The following is a 27,891-nucleotide window of genomic DNA, read 5'->3' on the forward strand; positions in this document are numbered from 1 at the left end:
TCTGGGTGGGAAGGTGGGTAGAAGAGGTCTCAAGCTCGTAGTCTGCACTAGGCATGCAACATGTCTAAAGTTATTAGCCTCATTCCCATTGTTGCCGTGTCCATTATTACCATTAATGTTATTCTCAGGACCATTTTTTTTGCCTTGGCCTCCATGGTTATTGTTTCCCCCATTGTTATTGTTTCCCTTATTGTTATTGTTTCTGTTGCTGGCATCACCTAGATTAATATTGACACCCATCTGTCTAGCCATGAGCTGCAACATCATGTCCATTCGCCTATTCTGCTCCTGATGTATATGCTACCCCTGTTCTAATGTATCTAGTAATTGTCTGAACATTACATCCCCCTGATATGGATCGGCATTTCCGCCTTCGCCTAATCCTGTATTCCTGTCATCTCGATCACCCATATTGTCATCCTGATCAAAGAATATCTCATTTGTGTCTGTATGGTTGGATTCAATGTCCCCCTACACGGATGTACTAGAATTTTTTCTTTGCAAGTTTGAAATCCTATTTTGTCTTGCTCTAGTATCGCGGAAATTATAAGCCCCCTGTCGCATGCTCAAACATAAATGCTTAGCCTGTGTTTTTATTTATTTATTTCTGATTTTAGTGTTTTGACATTTTGTCAAACACTTTTCCCTCTATCTGGTTGTTCCAAATTCCCTATAAGACCTCCACAGGATGGCAGGACTTATAGCTCTGATACCACTATAATGGGCACCCCTGGATGTCCCAAAAAACTAAACCAATTTGCTGAAAGGAATTTGTCAAACAGTTTGCATTCAACCTCTTATTTCTCCGTTTAATGTTTTAAACCCCTTATAACTTCAAAAATCAAACATTTATTTGTTTGTTGTGTTTTGTGCATGGAATTGGTATCATACAACATAAACAAGAAAGAAACTACAATAATATGCAAAGTGGAAATGAACTGCTGCTAATAAAATGTTATTTTCAGAATTCATAAAACCAAATACATGGCAGATTTATCAACTCACTAATTACTTCAGTAGTATTGACATAATACTCCAGCCCATGCTTTTGAACTTGCTGCTACAATGCTTTTTTCTTCAATCAGTCCACTACCTTCGTAATATCATTCCCTCAAAGCGGCATAAGCATCGAAAAAGTAGTGAAGAAGATATGAGCAAAATACCAAATTTGCCTGTAGCTGGAAATGCAACTAAATTGTCTAATAATGAAGCCAATAACAAAGAATTCCAAAGGCCAAACCCCAAGGGAATGACATCTAGAATGTTACAAGAGAGGATAGACGTCCTCAAATGCCAAGAACGAAGCTACAACTCACACACCAATTTCTTCTCATATTCAACCTGCCTAATGAAGCCACAAATGCTTCCTTTTATTCTATTTCCAAGGGTCCGCTCAACTCATATGGGCAATGTGGGATAAAAGATGTGTAGTATATAAAACATATATTAAAATACCCCTTATGTCTCCCTTGGGTACACATCCCCACAAAATAAAATTAAAGTAACACTTTAATATTTTACAATTAAATTAGATGTTACTTTAATAAAACTTTAGGCATTAAAATGTATTAGTAATCGAACTCTGAATAATGCGAGTGATGGCTCATCGGAAAGCTCTCACCAAGGAGTATCAAATCCAATCACCAAAATTGACTTGCACTATGTCCTGTTGACTTACTAAAAATAGTAAGTATGCCTGAAACTGAGTAAATCAACTTCGTTTTGGCCCTGAACATGAAATGACTAGGCCAAAACACTCCAGGATCCCATTAAACCCTTCGTTAGCCCTCGGGACCATGTAGAACAAGGCTAATGCACACACACTTGATCAATTGCTAAAATGGGAACATTACATAAAATATCAAAATGGTGACGTGTGGCAATGTGATGCAATTTTGGGCTTCAGAGAAATAAAGAAATAATGCAACGCGAGGAAACTCCAAAATGGTGATGTGTCAAAACATCATATGTTTTTTCATTTGTTAGAAAAAATGATGATCTTTTAATATTCTATTAAATCTCTTTCATCAGTCTATGCATGTGCATATTGGGTTGACTTAATCGTCAAATACATGGTGTAATTCTAGATTTCAGAGCCTTGAGAAAGCATTATAGTATGAGGAAATGATGGAATGATGATGTGTGGCAGCATCTTGCACTTTCAGGAGGATGGGAAAATGTATCACAAAAACATGAGAGTTGTTGGATCTCGTAGCCAGAGTCACCCGACCAAGAACAAACAAAGTTAACTTGGAAAAAGAAGAAACTATAGCTTGGTTAAATAAAAAATTGAGTCAACTCAGTTAAACTTGGTCAAAAACTACCCAATCCTGGTTAAAATTTCAATGAACCATAGTCAAAATTTTGACCAACTCATTGATAAGATCACCATTGTGGGTTTGGCATCCTAGTCAAATTGGCCAGGATTTTCAACCAATCTTGGTTGATTTGTTGACAATTGCAATGTCCAAATGTAAATATCAATTATAAACCTTAACCAAGGCTAGTCAAACTTTCAACCACCCTTTGTCAAAATGTTGACCAACTAATTGACCAAGATACTGTAATGGGTTTGGCATCTTGGTCGAATGGGTCAGGCTTTTTGACCAACCTTGGTTGAAGTTTTGATGACCACAACAAACAAATGTAAATGCAAATTTTTAAACCATAACCAAGGCTAGTTAGATAGGCCATTCTTTTCAACCAATAATGATCATATTTTTTACAACCACAATGGCTAAATGTAGATGCCAATTTTAACCAAGACTTGCGTGGAAAGTTTGACTTAAACAAGGTTTCATCAAAATTTTGATAGGAAAAATACTGACAAGGAAATTTCTAGATCATTTGACTAATTTGGGTAGGAAATTCAACCAATTTTCATCAAAAATAGAGGCTAATTCTACTAGTGACTTTAACCTTTATGGCTTGGTATGATTTCTAAGTTATCTTCAAATCTATGCTTTATTCCTAGCTTGATGATTTCTTTGTCTCCTAATTTATGATAAGACCATCTTTTCTTTTTTGATCTACTTTACCATGATTTTAAGGAAAATAAATGTACCATCTTAAAATGGATGCACTTGCATTTTAAGACCTTTTCTCACTCTTTTCCATAATTCCTCTCTTCGATCATGGATGGACCTATGATCAGTATTTATTTATTTTCTCTTCTCCTCTTCCATTTCACTCTTATTTTTCATCTATCTCTTTTTGACATGGTCTTCTAAGTATTATCTCTCTACCCTTTCAACCATATCAATCCATTATCTTTCTACCCTCTCTTAAAACTTTTGTGGCATGTCTGACCTATCCTTTAGGACCAGGTCCTAGGTCAACCCAGGTTGACCTAGGTCAACCTATTCCTCTCGAGTTGACTTAGTCCTAAACTAGGTCAACCCAAGTTAACCTCACCCCTGGTGATTGTGAGATTTGAGGCCCGAAAGTCCCTAATTTTCCAATTATTCAATTTTACTCCTGTGTCGGCCTGAGTTATTTTCCCACCCAAAAACTAGTATAAAAGGAGGCTTGGGAGCTTCATTTTCATATCTCATCTCAATAATCACTCAAGTAATTCAAGATTTTTCTCTCAAGTGAAGATTTTTTCATTTTGCATTCAAGGAGTTCTTGCATTCAAGCATTCAAGCAATCAAGTTTCTTCAAGTATTCAAGGATCTTTTGTTAGAATTTCCTCTTCAAGATCTAAAATTACTTTGATCATCAAGGGAGGGGATCTATATTTATGCATTAATTATCTTCTTCACTAATGCACATTTACATCCATGGCTCCATGATGTGGTTATGGTAGATCCATTGAAATTGTAGAGATATCCTACATCCTTCATACTGAATTCAAGATCTACAATACAACACATCTACATACACATGGTAAAGGTGAATCCTAACATTTATCTTATTCTTTATAATCAATTATATTTACATTTCTCAATTATAGTTAATTCCTTAACATAGGGATTGACCAAGGTAAGCCCTTATCAAACCCCAACCCCCAAACTTAATTTTCTATGTTAGTTTGCAAGTTGGGAGAAAAAAGGATTATAGATCTAGAACCTATAGCTCAAAAGATTTCTAGAATTTTCAATTTTGGAGTCATAGACTATGTCAACCTAGTAGTAGGATGTGCTTCCATGTCAACCTAGTTCTCTAGTCTCAAATTTTGGAGAGATTTTTTGGGTTTTGTTCCTTTCATCATTTCATTCCAAGACTCACAGATGGAAGCTTAGAGAAGATTCAGATCTGAAATTTCATTAGTGAAAATATATCTTACTCTACACATTTCAAGGTGAGTCTTTCATATTTTATTTTTTTTCATATCTTTACACTAGATTTTCATTTTAAGTGGGCTGATTGTATTCACATAGCATCTAGATTTACATTATTTAAGTGATTAGTTCAATTTCACACTCATATTATCCTATTAAGGGCCTAAGAGAGTGTATTTCTTTGTATTTCATTCCTTTTTACAACCTAGATTTATTATTAGCAGCCTTCTCCCTTTGGATCCTAGCTAATCTAATTTGGATCATAAGTGGAACCATACTTGGAAACCCCCCTCTTTCCCTCACACACATATTTTGAATGGATCAATGCCCTGTAAAGTGGAAGTCTAGATCCTATTAAAGTGCTTCCATTTAACCACTAAACAAAATCTTATAAATGAGTATCTAAAAAGGTAGAATAGTTTAATAGGTTGCTGTAAAATAGTTATAATATGCAATTAGGTCAGCAAGTTAAAAGTTATGGTCTTCAGAGGTTGCATTTCTTTGGAAATAAAAATAAAACTCGTAAACACTCATTTGAGTTCCAAAAATCATTTAGGTCATATTCTTAGCATATTCCAATGTAAATAAACTTTTTCAAGGATGGTCAACCACAAAATTGGGGATTAGAATTTCTTGAACCTGCTAAGGAAATTAAAATTCCCTATATAAGAAGGTCAATAGAGTTACTTAGGGTAGTTATGATGGTACATATGGTGGTTTTGGCTTATATATTTTTATAATGAAAATTCCTATGTAGTTGCAGTATGTTATATTTCTAAATATTGTAAGGTCACCTAAAAATAGAGATGAGGATAAGGCAAAAAATCAAACCACTTAGGGGACATGTTTTAAATTCTTAAGGAAATAAAGGTAGCAAAAGAAATCAACAAAGAACATAAAGATTTTGGCATATTGATTACAAAAGTGAAGGCCACATTAAAGTTATCTTTAGAAAATGATTTGTAATATTTATTTAGTTATTGAGAATTCAACAAAATAATGTTAGAATAATTTGAAGAATAGAAGTGTTCAAGTTATTTTCACACATACTATAGACCACTTCACCAAACTCTCCACTAAATCTATGTAATAATGCAAACATATCTCTAGGAGGCTATCCAAATAAGAGGTGGAGGTTAGTGTTAGATAGAAGAAAAATTCTATAGTCATTCCATTATACAATGTCAATAATCTAATGAATGATAAGTAACTAATATGGAAACTAGAATAGAACAATATTACAATATTAATGGTGAGGACTTGAAGATCATGAAAATATTGTTTGTTTAAAGGAAAAAACCATTGTGAGTGTGATTATCATAGGAGACATAACAAATTTTTAATTATTCTTTAACTTGAAAAAATGGATTTTATATATCTAGACTCACCAAAAAAAAATGTGAGGTAAGAGTACAAGTAAAGAAAGTGATGAAAAATGCATGGTGATCCTCCAATCAACATGCAAGTGCTCCAATGGGTAAGTTGGTGTTAGAAAAAATATTGGAAAACCATGTATATCATAGAATTAGTCTAGAAGGCATACTTATTACAAAGGTCCAAAACTTAGAAGTATGATTTCCACTATGGAAATAGAGTGATAGGGTAAAATAAAAAAGTGGTTTCTAAGGATAATGAAGATTTAATAATAGAACCTCTATTATGTGGTTACTATGTGATAGAATCTTTGCTTATAGTGCTCAACCTAACCAAAAAAATTAATAAGAACACCTAGAAAGAATCTCACTAAAACACTCATTGGTGAATGATTGAAAGTGGACAAGCTTCCTAAAGATAATTTAATTGTTTTGGCAAAGCCAATTATTTTATCTTCAATTTTTTAAGAGTTGTATGTAGATCAACAAGGAATCAATTTAATAGGATTTATTAAGCTTTATTATTGGAAAAAAAAAGGTATGTATTGGAAAATAAACATTTTACCTTTATGATCTATTCTACTTGCCAATAGAGAAATATAACATATTTATCTCACATTGTAGTTAGTTGAAGTTGTAGAGAAATGAAAGGACTCAAACAAAGTCTAATAGGTAAAGTTAGATGGTTCATTTGTACTAAACCAAAAATAAGGTTTGTAAAAGTCAAAAGTTTTCAATATGATTGATTTTGATCTTTTAAGAGCGACTCTAAAATAATTTGTCTATTAACAAATTAGTGAAATACAGCTCATAATAAAAAAATTAGAAAAATAAAATTATATCTTAGATAAGATGGATACTAGCAATAAGGAATACTAAAAATGATCTTACCGAAGTTACATATTTTTCCATAACATTGAATTCATATTAGAGTAGACTTCACAAGAAATTTATAGAAAAGAAAAAATACCTTATAGTAGGTTGAATAGAAAAAATGAAAGGAAAAGTATCAATTCATGGGTTGAATAAAAATAAAAAATTGAAGTTGGAGAGGAAATGTCTAGCAGTCCTTACATCATCATGATGAAAAAAAATGTTACTCAAAGCTCATTTTAATTTGGTAGAAAAAAGAAAAATTATAAAAAAATCATATATAAAAAGTGTGTTCATTTTTTTTTAAACAACTCATAAGAAGAATTGAAAATGATAATAGATGTTTTTTTATGAAATAGATTCCCATCAAATAAGATAAGCTAAAAGAGATTGAATCAAGCTCCTTTTCCTATAATTACACAATAATTAGAGACAAAAATGAAGAGATTATGATCATAAAATTCATTGCTCTAATATTGTACATGTGATTCTTGGTCTTTCTCAATCAAAGGGGCCAAAGAAAAAATAATGAAATAATATTTATTTTGATAAAAATAGTCAAACCACAAGTCCACAAATATTATGGCAATATGTTGCACTTGTATTACAACATTCACATAGATGTAAAACAAAGTTAATACAAATAAAGAAACTAACTACCAATGCATAAAAATGGTGATGCCAGAGAATATTGTGTAATTAATGATGTACAATCTTATGATGAACATGGTTTAGCATTGAGAAAGATATGGGTATGGGGGATTCTCTCCATCTTGGCCAAATATTGGATACTTATTTACCCTCTTACTAAACCTTAGTATACATCTAGTGTGGGTTTGCCTCTCCTATCTCCTGTTACATATTTGGTAAAATATTTCTATGAGGACATCGATAATTTTTATTGGTTATTTTTTAAAGGTGGACAAGGCTACAACTATTATAGAAATAGAGCATCACAATAGAACATAAAAAATGGAGGAATAGTAATGCTAATTGTATTGAAAAAATAACACACATAAACACATACAATGACTAAGACAAATGAGATTTCCTAAATATTTTCTAAATATAATGACATCAACCACATATGATTGACAACTAGAAATCAATTAACAATATGTAGAAGTAATGGGCTAGTGAAAAATAGAGCATCAAATTAGAACATACAAAAATAGAGGAATAGGAATGTTAATTTTATTGAAAAAAATACCACATATAAAAATATTCAGTGACTGAGACAAACAAGATTTCCTAAATATTCTCTAAATAGAATGACGTCGATCACATGATTGAAAACTAGGAATTGATAAAATAATGTGTAGAACTAATGGGTTAGTGAAAGGACTTGTTAACAACTAATAGGGTTTGATGGATAGTTGACAACTGACTAGGTCTAATGAAAAATATTCATTTAGTTATTATTTGTAACTAGAACTCTCTAACGCATACAAATATTTTGTTATGATTTCTTGTAACACCCCCCTCCTTCTCTAGGATTACCATTATTCTTCTTGTCATTAGGATTTCTCCCATAGCTAGTAAAACTTTATATCTAATTCCTTTGTCTATGCTCTCATCTTTAGCCAGGTTTAGTATGGGTGATCTTCCTTGAGCTCTTCTTTCATTTTATAATTTGAGAATTCACATGCTACGTGGCCTTCTTCTCCATAATAATAAATAAATAAAATCTTATGTGTATTTTCTCATCCTCTACCAACATTACAAAATTTTCCCATTTGAAACCCTTTCCCTTATTGTTGATTTACATGTCATTTTGGGTATCCTCTAACTTATCTGCTCCTTGATTTTAATTTTAATCGCTCTATAATGAATAGTTAGATAATATTTTTCCTTCATTATTCCTTTTGACAATATTGCCTACTTTTTTCCCTCTAGTATTGGAGCCAAATAGTAAGCCTCTTCCATACTGCTAACTTAATGCATGTTGAATTCATCCTAAGTATAAAATATAAGGTTATTTGCATACCTAGAAACTATTTCCTTGCTAATTTATTAATTATCTACATGGATTGACAATTTGTACACTCACCTATATAAGCTTTCATAGTAGATAAATCTTGTTTTAGATTTTGAAACCTTAGGAAAAAACTTTATGTGTAGTTTATGGCAAAGTCAATTCTCTCAAATTCTCCATTGTGTTCCAAGTTCTTATCTCCCCCCTTCATTTACAAGTTCTCTCTTTCTATGAATAATTTCACTAGATCATTTCATTACCCTTCAACTTGGTGCATGTAAATTTAACCTTTTTTTCTTTCGTCATAGGCTTCCACTCAAAGAATGTATCCATAGTATTTAACTAATCTATTAGCTTCTCTAGTTTGATAATACCTATGTAATAAAAAAAATCAATTATAATTACTTTATTTTAATTTTTTTCTTCTGATTATCCTATCTTCAAAAGTCAAATTTTCTAACTCTTCTTCCTCTTCATAATCTAAATGTCAATCTAGATCTCTCTCTTAATTCTTTACTATAATATTTTTCTGTTATTCCCTCATTTATTATCATGTTTGAAAGATCTTCTACTTGTCTTTGTAGATCTTGCATATCTCTATGCATCTAGGCAAGACCTTCTCTTCCTCTTCCTCTCCCAACAATCTTCATGTTTTTATACCAAACTATGTCACTAAGTTAATTATTAACATTTAGAAAAAGAATTATAAAAATATAAAAATATAAAGAACTCAAGAAATTAAATTAGTGAATATCTTAATTATTTTTCATCCAACCTTCTTGTAGTTTTTTAAAAAAAATCTTATATCTTCTATTGAATTCCATAAAAAACATATCTTATACAAACACACTATTTTCTAATTATCAACCATCTAATTTAATTGCATGTAACTCAGAGACCATCTCAAAATATTTACAATAAGTCAAAAAAAAAAAGTAATCTTTACCTATGAAAAAACTAAACAAATCATTAAAATCTCAAAAAAAATACTAAAACATCAAAAAGACACTAAATCTCAAAACTTGCTAATTTTTTTTAGAACATCTAAATACATTATTAAAACCTCAAGAACTTAAAAAAATCTCAAAAATTCAACCAAAATAGGAACCTTGTGATAATTTTTTTGGTAAAATAGAAAAAAAATTGTGAGGAAGATGAAAAAGGGAGGAAAAAAATACAAAGGCAAGTTGCCCTTCAAGTTTTTCAAGTTTTGTAAGATAGATCATTATACTTCTATATGTCATAACAAATTATATATGAATAATAATAATAAATAAAGAAAATGAAAGATAAACAAGAAGACTTATTTTTTCAAAGAAGATGTTAGTATTATTATTATTGATGATGAATCTTAGTATGAGGAATATGATGAATTTTTTTCCCTAACTTAAAGTTCTACTAATCCTAGACAAATTATAAAAATAAAATTATCAAATGAGGATGCTAAAATTAAAGATGACATTGTATTTTCTTTTGATGCTAGAAAAAACAAAGATGACTAGATTATTTACAATGAACGTTTAGATCATATTGTTGGTAACAAGAGTAAATTTATAAATGTTTATAAATATTATGGAGGTGTTGATAGGTCTAGATAAGATGAAACTACTAAGATACTTGCAATAGGTTTAATCAATTGTGATGGAAAGCATAATATTTTTAATGCTTGCTATATTAAAGACTTAAAAATATAATCTTTTGAATGTTGATCAAATGTGTGGAAATGGATATAATCTTGATACTAAGAAACAAGATTGGTGACATAAATTTCATGCTTCTAATTTATGATTTTTCTAGAATGAATTAGGTCAGTTTTATAAATGTAAAATTATAAGATCTATAAATAGTCAAAGTTATGGCCAAGAATGAGTTAGATAAATGAATCAAATGATTAAGATCTGGTAAAGGAGGACAATTTACTTCTTATGAGATTGATACTTTCTATGAGAATTATGAATAAGAGGGAACTTGTATGCTTCTAGGATGTTTTAATAGAATGGTGTGGTGAAGAGAAAGAAGAATTTTTTTTAGGAAACTACCTGGAAATTGATGAATGAAGGAAACCTACAAGAAATATATTAGAGAGAAGTAATACATATTAAAGTGTGCATAGTCAGTAGAGTGTAAATTAGAAGGTACTCTCCAAATTCTCTTATGAAATATGGTATGGAAGGATTCATGAATGTTTTAGATTATTTGGAAGCAAGTGTTATATCAGAAGAGATGAAGAAAACTTGGAAATTTTTGACATAAGAGATAATGAAGGTATATTCCTTAGTTAATTTACTAAAAGAAAATCCTACATAGGTTATAACAAGAGACAAAGAAGGATAGCTAAAAGAAAAAATATGAAGATTGATGAAGACATTCTAATAAATGTAGAAGTTAGATATAAATCGAATGAGTTGAGTGACAAAAAGGAAGAGAATAAAACTAGAGAAGCAATAGTGTAGAATGACATAGAAGATGTTCCAAGTATTTCTACTAGAAATTCATAAAAAGTGCACAAGAGTCATTCAAAGAAATAGATCATTGAAGACAAGAATTAAGATATTGTCACAAGAATTAAAGATTTAAAAAAATAAATGATCTTATGCTTTCAAATCAAATATTGTGAAATAAACTTGCAAGGATTAATATCAGATTTGATAGATATGAAATAATTGGAATAGATTAAGAAGAGTCAAACTTGGGAACTTTTTCCAAGAATGCAAGGAAAAATTTAATAGGAATTAAGTGGGTATTCCAAAACAATTAGACAAATATGGACATATAGTAGGACATGATGCAATACTTGTATGTAAAGGCTACTTAGAAGGAGAAGGAATGGGTTTTTAATGAAAAATTTTATCCTCTAGAAAGAATGGAGGAAATCAGGGTATTTAAGGATTTTGCAACATTTAAGGACTTCAAGATTTATCAAATGGATGTGACTCTATATTCCTAAATGGAGAATAGAAAAAAGAGGTATACATAGAGAAACTATAAAATACTCAAGAGATATTTTGAATATACCTTGGGTCCTTATAATTTCTCTATTGTGAATATACCTTGAGTCCATATAATTTTAAAATATCTAATACTTTGAAGATGGTAATGTCTAAGGATAATTTTGAATATCTTCAAGAGATATTGGAGGTTATTGCCCCTCCTTTTTAGGACTATATTATTATAGAGATGCATTAGTCTTGTGAATTTCATATACAATCCTTTCTGACTTATGGTGAAGAATACCTCTTAGAGAGAGATAAGTGTAGTGTTGATTTGGTATATTCTCTTAAGGGGTAGATAAGTAGAATGACATAGTAATTTTAAGTTTGGGCATTGTCATTAAGGTCAAAGAGGGAGATAATCAAGAATGTGAAAGTGTCTATTATTGATATGTTTCCATCGATGAAAACTAAAAATGGAAATTTTGCATCTTTGAGAAGAATAATCAATTAGATAGACTATTGATGTTGTTATTAATGTCAAAATATTGATTTTTTCATTAGTTACTAGCACTTGTAGATGTTCTTAATTTTCCAATATAGTGGTGCTTAGAGTTTTTCTCTTCATTTATTCTATATTACAAATCTATCAATGTAGTTTGTATTATTTTTAAGTAGTTTTAAGATGTAATAGATTTGGGATTTTGTGCTCTAATTCATAGTCCAAAGGAATTGGTGTTCACTAGTGTGTGATATTAGTTGGAATAGTTTCCCATATGAAATTAATGATCCACATTTCTCTTTGTTATCATTTTTGTTGTTGTGGATTCATAATTATGTTTTTGTTGGTTGTATCTTCATTCAATCATATTTGTGTAATTTTTTTGTTTCAAAGTCATGTGTTTAAAATCCAATGATGTGTAGACTAGGTTTGGTTGACCCTGGTTGTTTACACTTTCACATAAAATGATTGAGTGAATACAAATTGAAGAGTAATATGTATGATCTATTATTTTTTCCTAGTTAAAATGTGTTGTGATCCACTTTTCATTTCTCTCCATCATGAGAATGTTTATTTGCCAACCTAATTTGAATTATGTTCAGTTTGGGAGATTTTGCAAGCATGAGGATGATATATAAAAAATGATAAATTGATGTGAAAAGGGGTGTGTCAAGTAAAAATCTATGTGCAAATATAATGAGGAAGTGTGAAAAACAATTTATCTCCTTATATGCAGGAATAGAAATTGTTGCAAAAGTGTTGTAATGTGCACCATGGAATTTCATATTTAGCTACCAAAAGTAGTGAGAAAAAGCTATCCACAAATTTTTCACACAAGCTGTAGAAATATATTAGTGGTGGATCTTTTCTCATTTATTATTCTTTACTTAGACAATGAGGACTCCAAAAGTGATCCTTATCTTAGTAAGTGAGTCCATCTATAGTGAATATTCCTTCTAAAAATCATCTTAATTGGTGGCATCCTAATAGGCATTTATATATTTGATGTTAATCATATTTATTACTTTTCAAATTAAAAGGTTTTCTATGTAAATCTAGTATTTCATTATGTATGTTTTGTTTTCTTCACATGTCCCTTTCATGTTTATATTATTCTATGTTTGAAGGATTAAGATAAGAATTTTTTGATCTAATTCAAACAAAAAATTCAAGGCTCACTAAAACATGATCCCCTCCCCACCATCTTCTTATTTTTTGAAAGCAATCAATAGTTCTATGGTGATTGATAGAAGTGCCATATTTAGCATATTGTATAAATTAGAAGCATACACTATTAAGTGTACAATATTAATTATATAAAGACCAAATTTTTGGATACTCCACTAAAAAAATTTGAGGATCTCACCTTTTTCCAATGGTTAGGGGAATTTGGATAAGTAAGGATTATTTTTATTTTGAATAGAACTTACCTATAATTAATACTATGCTATAGTACCAAAGACTTGGAAAAATTGTAGAGAAGGATCTAAGGACCTTTAAATATAAAAAACTCTTTGACTAGCCATAATTTTGAAATTTATTTTTGTGAGCATTACATGTATAGAATATAAAGCAACATTTAGTTTCATTTGAAATCACATAAATCTTGTGATGTGTTGGCTCTTATTCATTTTGATGTGCTTGGACTTGTAGATGCTCCTTTCATTAGAAAAGCCACATATTATATTTTATTTATTGATGACTAGAGTATATGGATATGGGTAGATTTACATCTTTACAATCATTTTAAGTATTTAACATAATGGTTTAATTGAAACTAAAAGGGAAAAAAATATTTGAGGATTGATAATGGTGATGACCTTTTCTCTAATTATTTTGATAGATTGTAGTAGTATCATGATATTCATATATAGAAGATAAAACCCTATTCTCCATAGTAAAATGGAGTTGTATAAAGGATGAATAGTACATTGATAGATACGGCTAGGAGTATGTTGAGTGATCTTGACCTAGAAAAAATAGTTTGGGTTGAAGTTGTTTTCATTTCTTTTTCTTGATTAAGAGGTCTCCTACATCATCTCTAGTTGTTAAAATGCATATGAAGACATGGCCAATAGTGTTAATTAGGAAGATTGTTGAGTATTGGAGAGTTTTTTTATTTTTAACTATTGTTAGATGAGGTATTGATATTTAGGTTTTGTCATTGGTGTCAACATATGTTCAAGAGTTTCAGAGAGGAGTTAGACAAACTTAGATTATAGTGTTATTGGTTATTTATCAAAATCATAAGGATAGTGTAAGAAATTCCTAAGAATGAAATCTTGGATATGTGTTGTGGGATGAGTGTAGACCACATGTCTACAATCACAACTCTTTATGTGATGGTTTGAGTGAGTTACATTTATGTTTGTGAAGGCTAGTTATAGACTAGTGATAAAGAATTACACCAAAAGTAGTAATTGTATTTTAGCTATAGTATGTTCATGAGATGGACTTAAGGGTTGTGAGCATAGTTCAAGGTATAATACTTGGAATAATTCATGCTTTGGGATTTTTGAGTGATTTGGTTCATGTTGTGATGATTTCTAGTGTGTGACATATGAAATATTTCTTTTGGGAGCCAATGGGATGGTGTAGCATGTTGATTGGATTGGTGAGCATTAATTATGGACCATGGAACATAATTTGATAATTTTAATTATTGTGTAATTTTAGAATGTGTTGTATGCATCTTAGCATAGGTCTATTTATTTTTTTGTGAATTGGGGAAGTTCTAAAAAACTGACCCAATTACTTGTTTGTAACTTGTATACAAGAAAGTACTTTTCTTGGTTGTAATGTATGTAATAAATAGAATGAATATTACATTGAAATTATTAATAATGGGTATCAAAGAAGAGTTTATGGATTGTAAGATGCTTTAGTAGAGGTACGTGTCAAATCTATTATTAGTCCTTCTTGCTCTTCATTATAACTATTAAGACAAGTGTGTTGTCATTAGTTAGCTTCTTATTCATTTCTGTAAGTCCTTCAAGGTGGATTTAGCCTTTATCATCTCAAGCATTGAATATTCTTAAAGGTAGATTTAACCTTTTCACTTTGAGCAATGCATTCTAGTAGTGATCCTTTTGTTCTCATCAATTCATAACAAAGTTGTACCCTTTTAACTTGGGTTTAGTCCTTTAATAGGGACCAATGTACTAAATATCTTGTATTGACTCCTAATAGGTTAGGTCTAGTCCTAACAAATACATTTTCATATTAGTGCATGATCTTTTAGGTATCATCCCCACCAAGTTTTTACCCTTAATAGGATTTTCCTTAAGAAAAGAAATATTTCATTATGGTGTTGGCTTTTATTTTGTTTTGCATTATTATATTCTTGATTAGTGATTTTTTAAGAAGACTAAAGTTTATAAAGGTTATACACAACTTATTCACACACCCCCCCCCCCAAGTTGTGTAGTGTGGATTTTTATTACTAACAAGATATTCACAAGCCTTCATTGAGACATCTTTGAGTTTTTAGATGTTGGGAAAATGCATGTGTGCCATTAAAGGAGATCCAAATTAAGTTAGAAAATAATGATATAAAATGTATCTTCACAAAATAAAATAATTGTATGAAAGGGAAAAATCTTTTGGAACTTTTTAATATAAAATAATGCATTGTAGGATTTTTACTTTTAGAAGAAAAAAATCATCCTTTTGATACATTGCATCCTAAAAAAACTAAAAAGGAATTAAGATGTGATCCAACCACCTTCTATGCCTAATACTAGAAATGAAGTTGAAAATATTTCTTCTATCTATAAATATTTAGAAGAGGAGGAAGAACCTCGAACTCAACTTGTTAAAAGGTCCACAAGGCATGTACAACACCTAAAAGGTATCATCTTCATGATTGGAGATTCATTTTTACTTAAAGTGCTAGTATGGATGAATGTAGATCTATAGAAGATACATTAGGTATGAAAAATGAAAATATTGCAAAAAGGTGTGGATAAAGAAATGATAGCTTAGAAAAATAATGGTACATGGGTTCTTGTACCATTTCTTGAAGGAAAAAATTTATTGGTTGTAACAAGTATCCAAGTAAAATATTGGTTTATATGGAACCATTGAGAAGTGTAAAGAAGACCTAGTTGAGAAAGGATATTCTTAGGTTGAGTTTGTTGATTATAATGAGATATTTTCTCCTATTTTAAAAATGAAATCCATTTGATATTTTCCTTCTATTTTTCTTTCTTATTAGTTAGAGGTTGAGAAAATAGATTTGAAATTTTCTTTCCTCCATGGTGATAGGGAGGAAGATATTTACATGACACAACTAGAGCACTACGAATTAAAAGGTAAAAGTAAATTGGTTTCTAAGTTTAAGAACTCCTTATATGGCCTCAAGAATAGTTTGATGATGTAGTAATAGAAATTTGATACATATTTTAATAGTTCTATAATTGAGTGTGCTAAATTAGATTGTTATATTTACTATAAATTTGATAGTGGTCATCTCCTATACATTGCATTATATGTTGAGGATATGCTATTCATTTTTATAGGAAAATGTATGATTTTAGAGATTAACTCTTATTCCATTTTTTAATTTAACCAAAAATATTTTTGGTTAGTTGAACACACTTTTATTATATAAATTTTGATGTAGGAGCATCTAGTATGTAAGACCAATCTTGCATCACCCAAAATATCATCTAGTTTTCCAATAAGGGTTATCTTTTGTGTAGAGTAGTTACTTTTGGAAAATTTACAAATTTTTTAAAATTTTTTTGGTTTGATTAGATAACATTCCAATTTCTTCCCTTGAGGTTTACTTTGGTTATATGAGGCTTCTAGTAAATTTTCATTACAATATCAAGTCTACTTTTGAGGATATTAAAATTTTGGTTTTGGTAGCGTGGCACAAAAGGATTTAGAGGATCTAAAAAGGGTTCAAACCCTATAACATGTAGCTCCTTCAACTCAAGGTTGTAGAGAACTTCATGAGGATTTTTAAATGGGTTTATAATAGAAAAATGAGTCAATAGTTCACATGATATGGCCTTTGGAAGTTGTACTACTTTAGAAGGGAAATAAAACCCCTTCAAAACATTCTATTGAGTTCAAAAACCTAATTATGGCATTTTATTGGCATATTCCAATGTAAGGATAAAATAATATATGGATGGACAACCTCAATATGGAGGTTATAATTCCCTATATAAAAAATACTAGTAGGGCTATCTAGGGAAGTTCCAATGATCCATATGGTGGCTCTTGCAATATTTTCTAATCAAAATACCCCTGTGGTGGTAGCATGTTACATTTCTAAATATTTTAATAGAATTTCCTTGAAGATAATAGAAAATTGGTATTTTTTTCTTTCAATCATTTGATTCTTGTAATTTTATATTTCTTTCTCTATTTTGTTGTGCATTTGTGTTATTAAAGGGAGTACCCTTCTTCAAGTAGCATCATATAAATAATTCTTGATTATGTACAAAAGTATTTGAATATGAGGTATTTTGCACCTAGACTATGGTTGTTGGTTTGAGAGATAAGTTTTGAAAATGCCTTGATGAAGAAATCATGGTGGAAGATTTGAAGGTGCAACAAAAGAGAGTTTTAGAGCCCTCTAAAGATGAGTGCAATAATTAAAGGAGGATGTTTTTCAAGGAAGTAATATTAGGGAAATAAGTGAAAGTTATGATCATTATTTTGAAGGAAAATTATAAGAAGAGAAAAAAGTGGTTGGAGATCCTAAGAAAGATGGGTTTTTTTATGGTTATTTTCAAGACCAGAAAGATACCAAGAATTTAATTTTCCATATTTTCTAGAAATATTAATCTAGAATACTTTATTGATTGGATAAATGATATGGAAGAATATTTTGTGTATGAATAAGTAGAAGATCTTGAGAGGATCAAATTTACAAAGATCAAATTGAAAGGTCATGTTCAAAAGTTGTTGGAAAGAGGTTTAGTTGAGGAGAAATAGAAGAGGAAAGAATAATTTTAAAATATAGGATCAAATGGTGGAAAATTTGAAGAGATAGTTCATTCTAGTAGACTATAAACTTGATTTTCTAAAAATAATGCTAGGGTTGAAGCAAGTGGGCTCAAATAGGAATATGAATATACATCCTTGATTTACATTGTTAAATGTTTGTTCACCATTTTTATCTTGAAATAATTATTTGTTGTAATAAATTTTTCACCTCATTGTAGGATCCACTATGTGATCACTCTTTCCTTGTGTCCCTCTTTTAAGAAATGAAGGATGAAGGAATTAAAGAAAAAATAACTCTTTAAATGGGGGTGGGGGGTGGCAGGTTTTGAAACAAAAATGGAGGGGCTTCCTAGGAGCATTGCATATGAATTGACAACAAGATTTGGGTAATAAAGTAAAGCATGGATAGGTCCATTGCACTCTTTTTGAAGTACAAGTATGGATTTTGAGATATTTGCATATGGATTATTGCTAGAAACTTTTAAGGACAACAAATGAATATATAATTTTAAGCTCAAAATATGTGCTTTATAATGGAAAACTTCAAAAATAGGTTTTGGAAGGATGATTTCATATGAAGGAATCTATGTGATAAAAATGCATGGAAAATGGGTGTCATAATACCTATTTATAATAAATTTTGAGTCATGCAACAATGATATAACAAGCTCAGATGAAGTGCATGTAAGCATGAAAGGGGGTTTTTTGGATAGAAAAACATGTCGCAAAGTGAGCTTTCTTTCCTTAGGAATTTCACTAAAGAAGATGTTTTTTAATCCTGACTGCATATATAATAAAGATGAAACACTTGCATGTGCAACTTGGAGAAATGAGGCAAAAGATAGAAGGCCCACATATTATATATTAAAAGATATACAAATCTAAAAATGAAATGAAGAGATTTGAAATACACACACACACACACATACACATATATATACATATATATATACAGATATATTTGTGTGTGTGTGTATATATATATATATATGTATGTATATGTATATGTATATATATATATACATATACATATATATATATACATATATGTATAGATATATATATATATATATATATATATACATACATATATGTATATATATATATACATATATGTATATATATACTTATATGTATATATATATACATATATGTATATATATATATACATACACACACACACACACACACACACACACACACATACAAATATACATATATACATCCACAAAAAGAAAAGAAGTAGTCTCTTCAAATCTCTATGCAAAATCTGAAATGAATCCAAGAAGATTTCTTTAATTTAGAAAATATTGACATAAAGAGACATTCAGATTGTGAATATTGACTCCGTCTTCTAAAACTGAATGTATTTTAGAGTCAAGATTCATTAGTTGTCAAGTGTAAGAAGTTAGAGCATTAAAATGTACAAGAATAGTAACCATATTGACCAAATCAATTGTGATGTGTAATGAAAAGCAAAAAGGATTCTTGGGGCATCAAAAACAACTTAGAAATAATGATAAATAAGTAGTAAATAAAATGAAATTCTGAATAGTTCACCTTAGAAGCAAAATATTTGGTTTTGATGAAGAAAAATGGCTAAAAATGGGTCATTTGTTGAGCAAGAGTGTGCACCAAATACATTCTTGGAACACAAAATAATGCATTTTTGTAACCAAAATTGTTGCTCTTAAATATGCAGCCAAATTGCCCAAGTGTAGTGAGAAAATTGTGGTTTTTAGAAACTTAAAAAATGCATTTACTTCCCCAAATTATTGTCTAAATTTGAACATTCAACAAGAAAGGGAAAAAATAGATTTTCCATAGTCAAAAGCATGTGCTTTTTAGTCAAAACTCACCATCCTTGGCTTTTTGATAAAAAATGCAGCTTGGAGTGAGTAAAGGTGGGCTTTTAGAATGCAATAGCATGTGCTTTTGGCCTAACAAACTCAAAACCATGTTATAATATCCACTAATGGCCTTGTTTCTAGTAGAAAGCATGCTCTTTTTATCTCAAAATTTTCACCATATTGTTTTTTTGAAAGAAAAACATAAGGTAAACACATAATGATTTACTGTTCAAATATACTTTTTTGGTCTTAAAAAACTACTTTTTCCTTTAGGTCATTAATAACAGGTGTTATTGAGTTAAAATTCCCCATTATAAAGTCTTCTAGGTCATCAGTCAAGTTAAAATAACAATAATAATCTTTTGAAATGCAAAAAAATATGTTATTAGGTTCAAATTCCTCACTTGCACATGTTAAGTGACATATTTTTATTATAAATATGTGGTTACAATTCAAAACCCCACTTTTATGCATTTGGGACTTAGATTTTAGCCCTAGTGGGATTTTAGAAGGTGATTTGTATGTAGATGATATTCAATAAGTAATAAAAACTCCACCATTATGAATTTAAAGTGTCTCATGTAATTATCTTAACATATAACTTTTTTTTTCAATAAAGTGAAACTAAAATAGACTTAAAAGGGTTATGTTATATAAAATATTAAAAATTATGGTCAAATCAACTTAGAATGAGATGAAATTTGAAAATAAGGATCAACATCTACTTTACATATCAATAATAGTTTTATTTTATGCAACTGCGAATAAAAACCCCACTTTTGGAGAATTTTTAATAAAATGTGTTGTCAGTCTAAAGAAACCCCACATTGTCATTTATAACTTGAGGTAGAAATCTTTGTTTAAGGACTTATATAGCTCAAAATGAGTGGGATTCCAAGGGATATTAACCTTAGGGGAAAAATATAAAAAATTATTAACAAAAAATAGAAAAGTGAAGAATAAACTTGAAGATTGTCAAAAACCAACTACTTGCAGTTAGAGAAGAAAAACTCATTCTAACAAGTATTCAAGGACATTAAATTGATAAAAACATTCAAAAAGAACACATAAAAAAGGTTATGTAAATTAAAATTGAAGGATGAAAACCTATCTTTATGATACCTTATCAATGCATTGAAACATAAAGAATACACCTAGGAATCCATGAGAAAATTGTATAGCATTGCCACAATTTTGTGATGTCAAATTTGAGGACAACACACATATAGGTAACTTCAAAGCTTTCACCATCCAAATATTGAGACCATAAAGACTAAAATAAAGAGAAAGGGTATTACTTTAACACTTCAATTTTATTTATTTATTTTTTATTATTATTTTATTTTATTTTTTGGGGGGTGCGGGGGGCATAAGAAAGGATTAGAAACCAAGAGTTTATATTGAAATAAAATTTCAAAATAGGCTATATACAGTTCCTTTGAATAATCTTGAATATAATAAGTTAATCTAGATTTCCATATTGAAAAAAATGGAGCTCTATACTATTCCTAGCAATAGCTAATAATAAATTATCCACCAATTTATGCTTTTACATACACTGATATTTCAAAATCCAAAACCCTAGAAAGAATTTGATTTCAATATTAGAAGACAAAAAGATAATCTTAGCTCTCTTAACCATCATTCAACTGGCTAAGAAGGACTAGCTCCATTTGTATCTATCGGTGATGCTCTTGTTGTCTCATGATCATCTTCACCCTTTTTGAATAATCTTGAATATAAAAAGCTAATCTAGATTTCCATATTGAAAAAAATGGAGCTCTACACTACTCCTAGTAGCTAATAATAATCCACCAATTTATGATTTTACATACATTGATATTTCAAAATCCAAAACCCTAGAAAGAATTTGATTGCAATATTAGAAGACAAAAAGATAATCTTATCTCTTCTTAACCATCATTCAACTGGATAAGAAGGACTAGCTCCATTTGTATCTATTGGTGGTGCTCTTGTTGCCTCATGATCATCTTCACCCTAAAATTCCTTACTTCTCAAACCATCAAATTTCTCATCATATTTGTGTTAGCATGAATGTTGATAGTATGCCTTTGAGGGAGTATGTTGGCATGCTAGAGAGATGATCAAGTGATTATGTGTTGCATTCACTTGGTTTGTCATTAATGTCAACATATTGACTTTTTTGGTTGGAATTGTCAAAGTCGTAGAGAGAGTTTTGGTCAACACAATCAAATGATATAGATTTATGTTCTACAAAGTTAGTAGCATATTTTTGGATATGTCTTGATGATTTATCTAAGTGCATAGAAAGTAATTCAAAGTTTCATGTGAGTTATGGTACATTCATTGAAGACTAGTTACAAGCTAGTGTACAGAGAACATAGTACTAGTATTTGATTTGTATCTTTCTGACAAGGTTGAAGCTTGTGCAACAAGCTTGGATTTTGGTTAAAAGTATGTTCAAGGTGAAGTGTTTGAGGTAGCTGAATTTTTTTATCATTCTTTGATGGTCAATGAAGTGTAATGTGTCACATATTCACTATTAGGCCGACTAAGTGTTGGAATTTGTTTTGGATGTATAATTGTAATGTAACATGTAATGTGATATCTTATTAAGGTCATCTATTATTCCTTGTACATTTTGAAACCTCAAGGACAACTCAATTAGTTTTTAGGAGTTGGTACAAAGGAAATATATTTCCTTGGTTGTAACTGTCTCATTGTGTAATTATGATTCTATGCAAACTTTGGATGTGAATTTGATAAGATTAGAGTAGAGAATGATGAGGACAACATGTTGAGAACTTCAAAGGAACTATATTGGAAAATAATTTTTTTGTATCAGTAAATTCACCCTTAGATATGTTATCCTAATAATTGTTTTATGTGAGAATAGTTCTAAAGCAATTTGGACAGTGGATTTGATTGACTACTTACTAGCTCCTAACAGGGTTGAAGCGGATCTTAATAGGGTTGGAATCTTCTGATAGTGATTCAGAGTCTCCTAAAAGGGACTACATTTATTAATTGTATGTAATTGGCTCCTAATGGAGTTATATCCTTTCACAAGAAACTTTTATATTTGTACATCATCTTGTGGGAGTCATTCCCACTAGGGATTTTCCTCTAATCAAGGGTTTCCCTAGTTAAAAAAATATTGTGTCATTGTGCATGGTTGTTATTATGGTTATTGCATGTATTTATTACATGTTTCATATTTGATAAAGTTTATTTTAATTATTTAAGTGCACAATTGAATCAACCCCACCCCCCCACCCCAACTTGTACTGGTAGGATTTACTTTGTAACAATTGGTATCAAAGAATGATGTCCTTGATTAGATGGTTTAACAACTTAAGGAGATCCATGACTATATTTAGGAAAGAAAGTCCAAAATTTGATGGAGATAACTATGATAGTTGGAATGAGAAAATGAAGAATCATTTTCTATGCATGGGAGTTGACTACTGGATGATTACAACAGAAAAAAGACAATGATAGATGAAACAAAGCTAGATTCATGTACAAAGGAGGAGAAAGATCTATTCATGTATAAGATGTATGCCAGAGAAACATTTCTATCATGTCTTCTAGAACCAAAATATGTTAAGGCTATAAGCTTACAACTTACATATGCAATTTAAATTAAATACAAAGTCTCTTTGAAAGTGACAAATTTGCAAATAAATCTAAACCTGAAAATTGAAAATATATGTTTGATAGTGCTAAGATGCTAGAAGATGAATTAGTGATGGGATATTTTTCTAGAATATTTGAGATGTAGGAATTAAGAGTTACAATTGAATTTTTACTGAAGATGATGTTGTGTGGAAAATTCTAAAATCTGTTCCACCTAGTTATGAGAACAAGGTACAAACTATTGAAGCAATTATTCCTATCACACCTAAATTTACCCAAGAGACACTACTTGGGAAGTTACAAGAGTTTAAACAAAGGTTGAAGTATAAGAAATAAATAATAATGACATACATTTCTTTTAGTGTACAAAAAGATATGCCTATGTTAACTAGAAGTGTGAGCACAAGTGGAGATTATGCTAGAGAATGGGCATAAATCCAAGAAGGCAAGGAGATTGATGAATGACTTGCATTATTTCTAAAAAGGGAACCTAAAGGTAGGAAATCGTTTTTTTTTGGACTTGCAATGAACTTAATCATTTTTCATCTCAATGTCCTAAGAGAGAAAGGAAGACAAAACCTAAGAAACCTTATAAGTCTAAGATCACAAAAGATTCCTTCTTTATTGATGAAGATGATGAGTTTGATTGTAAGATGATAAATTTTCTAGAAAGTGATGATGAAGATGATGAAATTGAATTTTTTTATATTAAAGAGATGAGTCTAAAAAAATGTGAAGAAGAGAAATATTTAGTATCACATGTAGAAAAGAAAACTTTTGATTGGATTATAGACATTGGATGCTCTCATCATAACTAGAGATATAAAAAAAATTTGAGTTTAACAATTACAATGGAGTAGTTAGAGTTTGAAATAATGTACCTTGGCCTATTAAACGAAAATGATCTATTACTCTTGATGGGAAAACTAAAACTAAGGATGTCTATTTTGTTGATGGATTGAAACATAATCTATTGAGTGTTTGAGAGCTTGTGGATAAGGGATATCAGTTCCAATTTACTAAGAATACTTGCATAATCATAGAAAAAGATGGTAAATTGATTGGAACATGTACAAGGACTAAATGTAATTTTTTTTCAATCAAGTCCCATTGAGATGTTATGTTTGGTTGCAAAGTGGATAATAGTTGGTTATGGCATAAAACATTTTGTTACATTAACTTTGATAACAATGTGAAGATCAGTACAACAAATGCCATAATAGATATACCTCAATTGTGAAACCTTCTAACATGGTTCACAAGGAATCTATGATTGAAAAATAAAAGAAGAGTTCATTTCTAAGGCATTTACTACATCAACACACAAGTTGGAGATTGTACATATTGATTTATATGGTCCTACAAGAACACAAGAATTCTATGCTCAAAAATAATTTATTCTTTTCATTAATGATTTTATAAGAATGATGTGGGTAGAATTTCTTTAAAAGGATTTTTTTTTTTTGGAGAAATTCAAGTTATTCAAAATTAAAGTAGAGAATGAATCAGGCTTGATGATAAAATGTTTGAGATCAAATAGAGGAGGATAATTTACTTTAAATAAATTTAATAGGTTTTGTGAGGATAATCAAATTAAGAGACAATTTTCAACTCCTAAGATATCATAGTAGAATGGAATAGAAGAAAGGAGGAACAAATCAGTTAGTGAGGTAGCTAGAGATATGATGTTTAAAGATAATGTATCACATATCTATTGGAGAGAAGTAATAAACATTGTAGTATATACCACAAACAAATTTTAGATCAGACAAGGTACTGGTAAGACACCCTATGAATTTTAGTTTGTACATACATCTACAATGAAATACTTTAGAATCTTTGAAAGAAAATGTTATATCAAAAGAAAAGATGATATTGACAAGTTTGATCCTAGAAGTAACAAAGTTATATTTCTTGGATATTAATTGAAAATAAAAACATATAGACATATTAATCAAAGATTGAGAACTACTATTGAAAGAACTAATGTGAAAGTTGATAAAAGGTTCAAAATTTAGGAAATAATACGTGATTGTGATTCATGTGATATTGGAAATGTTAATTAGAGACCTAACAATCAAAACTATGAGCAAGAACTCTTTTTTGAAACTGATAATGATTTGTAGGTAGAAGAACCTAGAGAAGAACCAAGATTAGAACCTAAAAAAGAACCTAGAACATAAGTTAGATCAGAACAAGGAATACTAAGGTATGTTGCTAGGAATCACCCTGTGGATCAAATTATTGGAAGTGCACACTAGAGAGTGATGACAAGGAACAAGGTAAGTGAAGAGTTATGTTTGATATCACAAGTTGAAACTAAGACTATAAATGAAGCTTAAGAAGATGAGTTTTGGATAAAGTCTATGAAAGAGGAACTTGAGTAGATTAAAAAGAATAAGAAACGCAAATTGGTCCCTAGACATAAAGATTAGAACATTGTTGGCACTAAGAGGGTATTAAGAAATAAGATGAATGGCCAAGGAGAAGTGGTAAGGAAAAAGTAAGGTTAGTATGAAAAGGTTATTCATAGCAAGAAGGTATTGATTTTGAGAAAAAAAATTCCTCTATTGCTAGACTTGAAGCGGTAAGAATGTTTTTGGCTTATACATCTAACACTAATTTCAAGGTTGATAAAATGGATGTGAAGTCAACTTTTATTAATGGAACTTGAGGAAGAGGTTTACATTGAACAACCTAATGGTTTTCCTCTAATAGAAAATAAAGATATGGTTTGTAGACTAAGAAAATATTTGTATGGATTGAAGAAATCACTTAGAGCTTGGTAAAAAAAGATTGGATAAATATTTAAATAATTTGGGCTTTAACAAAGTTAATGCAGTCAGTAACATATATTTAAGGGAAAATGTAGGAGGAATACTTATTATTGTAGTATTTGTTGATGATCTTATCTTTGGAGGAAATGATGAAGCTAATGAGAAATTTTTAGAAGAAATGAAGAATGAGTTTGAAATAAGCATGATTAGTGAGAAGTAATATTTTGTGGGATTGCCAATAACTCAAAATAAGGATGATATTTTCATATCACAGACTAAATATCTTAAGGATTTGTTGCCAAGTTTTAGATTGGAGAATTGTAAGCAAGTTGGTATACCTATGGTTATAGGATGAAAATTGTGAAGCAAGGATTAGCCTCCTAGTTAAATATAAATGAGATATAGATCTATGATAGGAGGATTACAATATTTGACACATACAAGACCATACATAGCTAAAGGAATTGCAATTGTAGCAAGAATCCAAGAAAATCCTAAAGAGACACACTTAGTAGCAATAAACAAAATTTTCATATATTTGAAGGGAATACTAGAATATGGATTATGGTATGATAGATCACATGATTTTACTTCATGTACATACAGTGATGCAGATTGGTAGGAAATATTGATGACAAAAAGAGTACAAGTGGTGGATCATTATTCTTGGGAGGAAGATTGGTTGCATGGCTTAGCGAAAAACATGATTGCATATCACAATCTACAACAGAAGAAGAGTATGCTATAATAGAAAATAATTGTATTTTAATCAGATTATTGGATGAAATAGCTATTGAAAGACATTGGTATTGAGTTTCCAAAATTTATTATCATACATTGTCATAATACAAGTATAGTATGTCAAAAAATCCAATATTATATTAAGAAACTAAGCACGTTGTAATAAAGTTTCACTTTTTGAGAGATAAGGTAGAATATAAGTAAATTAGATTGGAGTATGTTAGCACAAAGGAACATCTAGCATGCATATTTACTAAACCTTTAGCTAAGGACACTTTTGATTATTTGAGAGGCATTCTTGGGGTTATGATCCAAACTTATTCAGAATAGTTTATGCATGATTGCATCAGTCTGGTATATTTAGAGCATATTATTACATCTAGATTACATGTTTGGTGATGTTTCCTCTATGAGAGTTGTCACTTTGGGAAAATTTATTGAGAACTCTTTAGTAATGTATCATTTTACACTATCTTTTGGCACTTGGCATCTTTTTCAAATTGTATTGGATATGACTAAACTTCAAGAATTGGCACAATGCCACATTTTTCATTGATGTCAATGGGGGAGAGTAATACATGAAAAATATTATACATCTTGTAATTTTAGGATTTTTTTTTCATTTTTTGGTGATATCATTAAAAACTTATTGATGTCAATTGGGGAGTAGGAGAAGCGGAAAAGAAGATTAGTGCTGAAGTTTTACTTCCTCAATTTATATTATTATCTCTACTTGAGATTGGTGACTCTGTTTTGATTCTCATCATTTCTGGTTGAAGAATCCAGTGCTTTTATTTTCAAAATTATTATTATCTCTACTTGCAGGAGATTGGCAACTCTGTTATTAAAAGACCATGCCCATTAAAGTTGTGAAAGGAAGAAGGCTAGATCCTTCTTTGATTGAACTTCATCAAACTCAAGATCCAGTCTTGTGTGATCTTTTTGATGCTTTTAGAGAAAGCATTACCCATGGAAGAAAAATGAATTTGAGCGTTGAAGAAG

The sequence above is a fragment of the Cupressus sempervirens genome, chromosome 3 (assembly GCF_028749045.1).
Source record: "Cupressus sempervirens isolate cs-2001-9-10 chromosome 3, ASM2874904v1, whole genome shotgun sequence".
Lineage (NCBI taxonomy): Eukaryota > Viridiplantae > Streptophyta > Pinopsida > Cupressales > Cupressaceae > Cupressus > Cupressus sempervirens.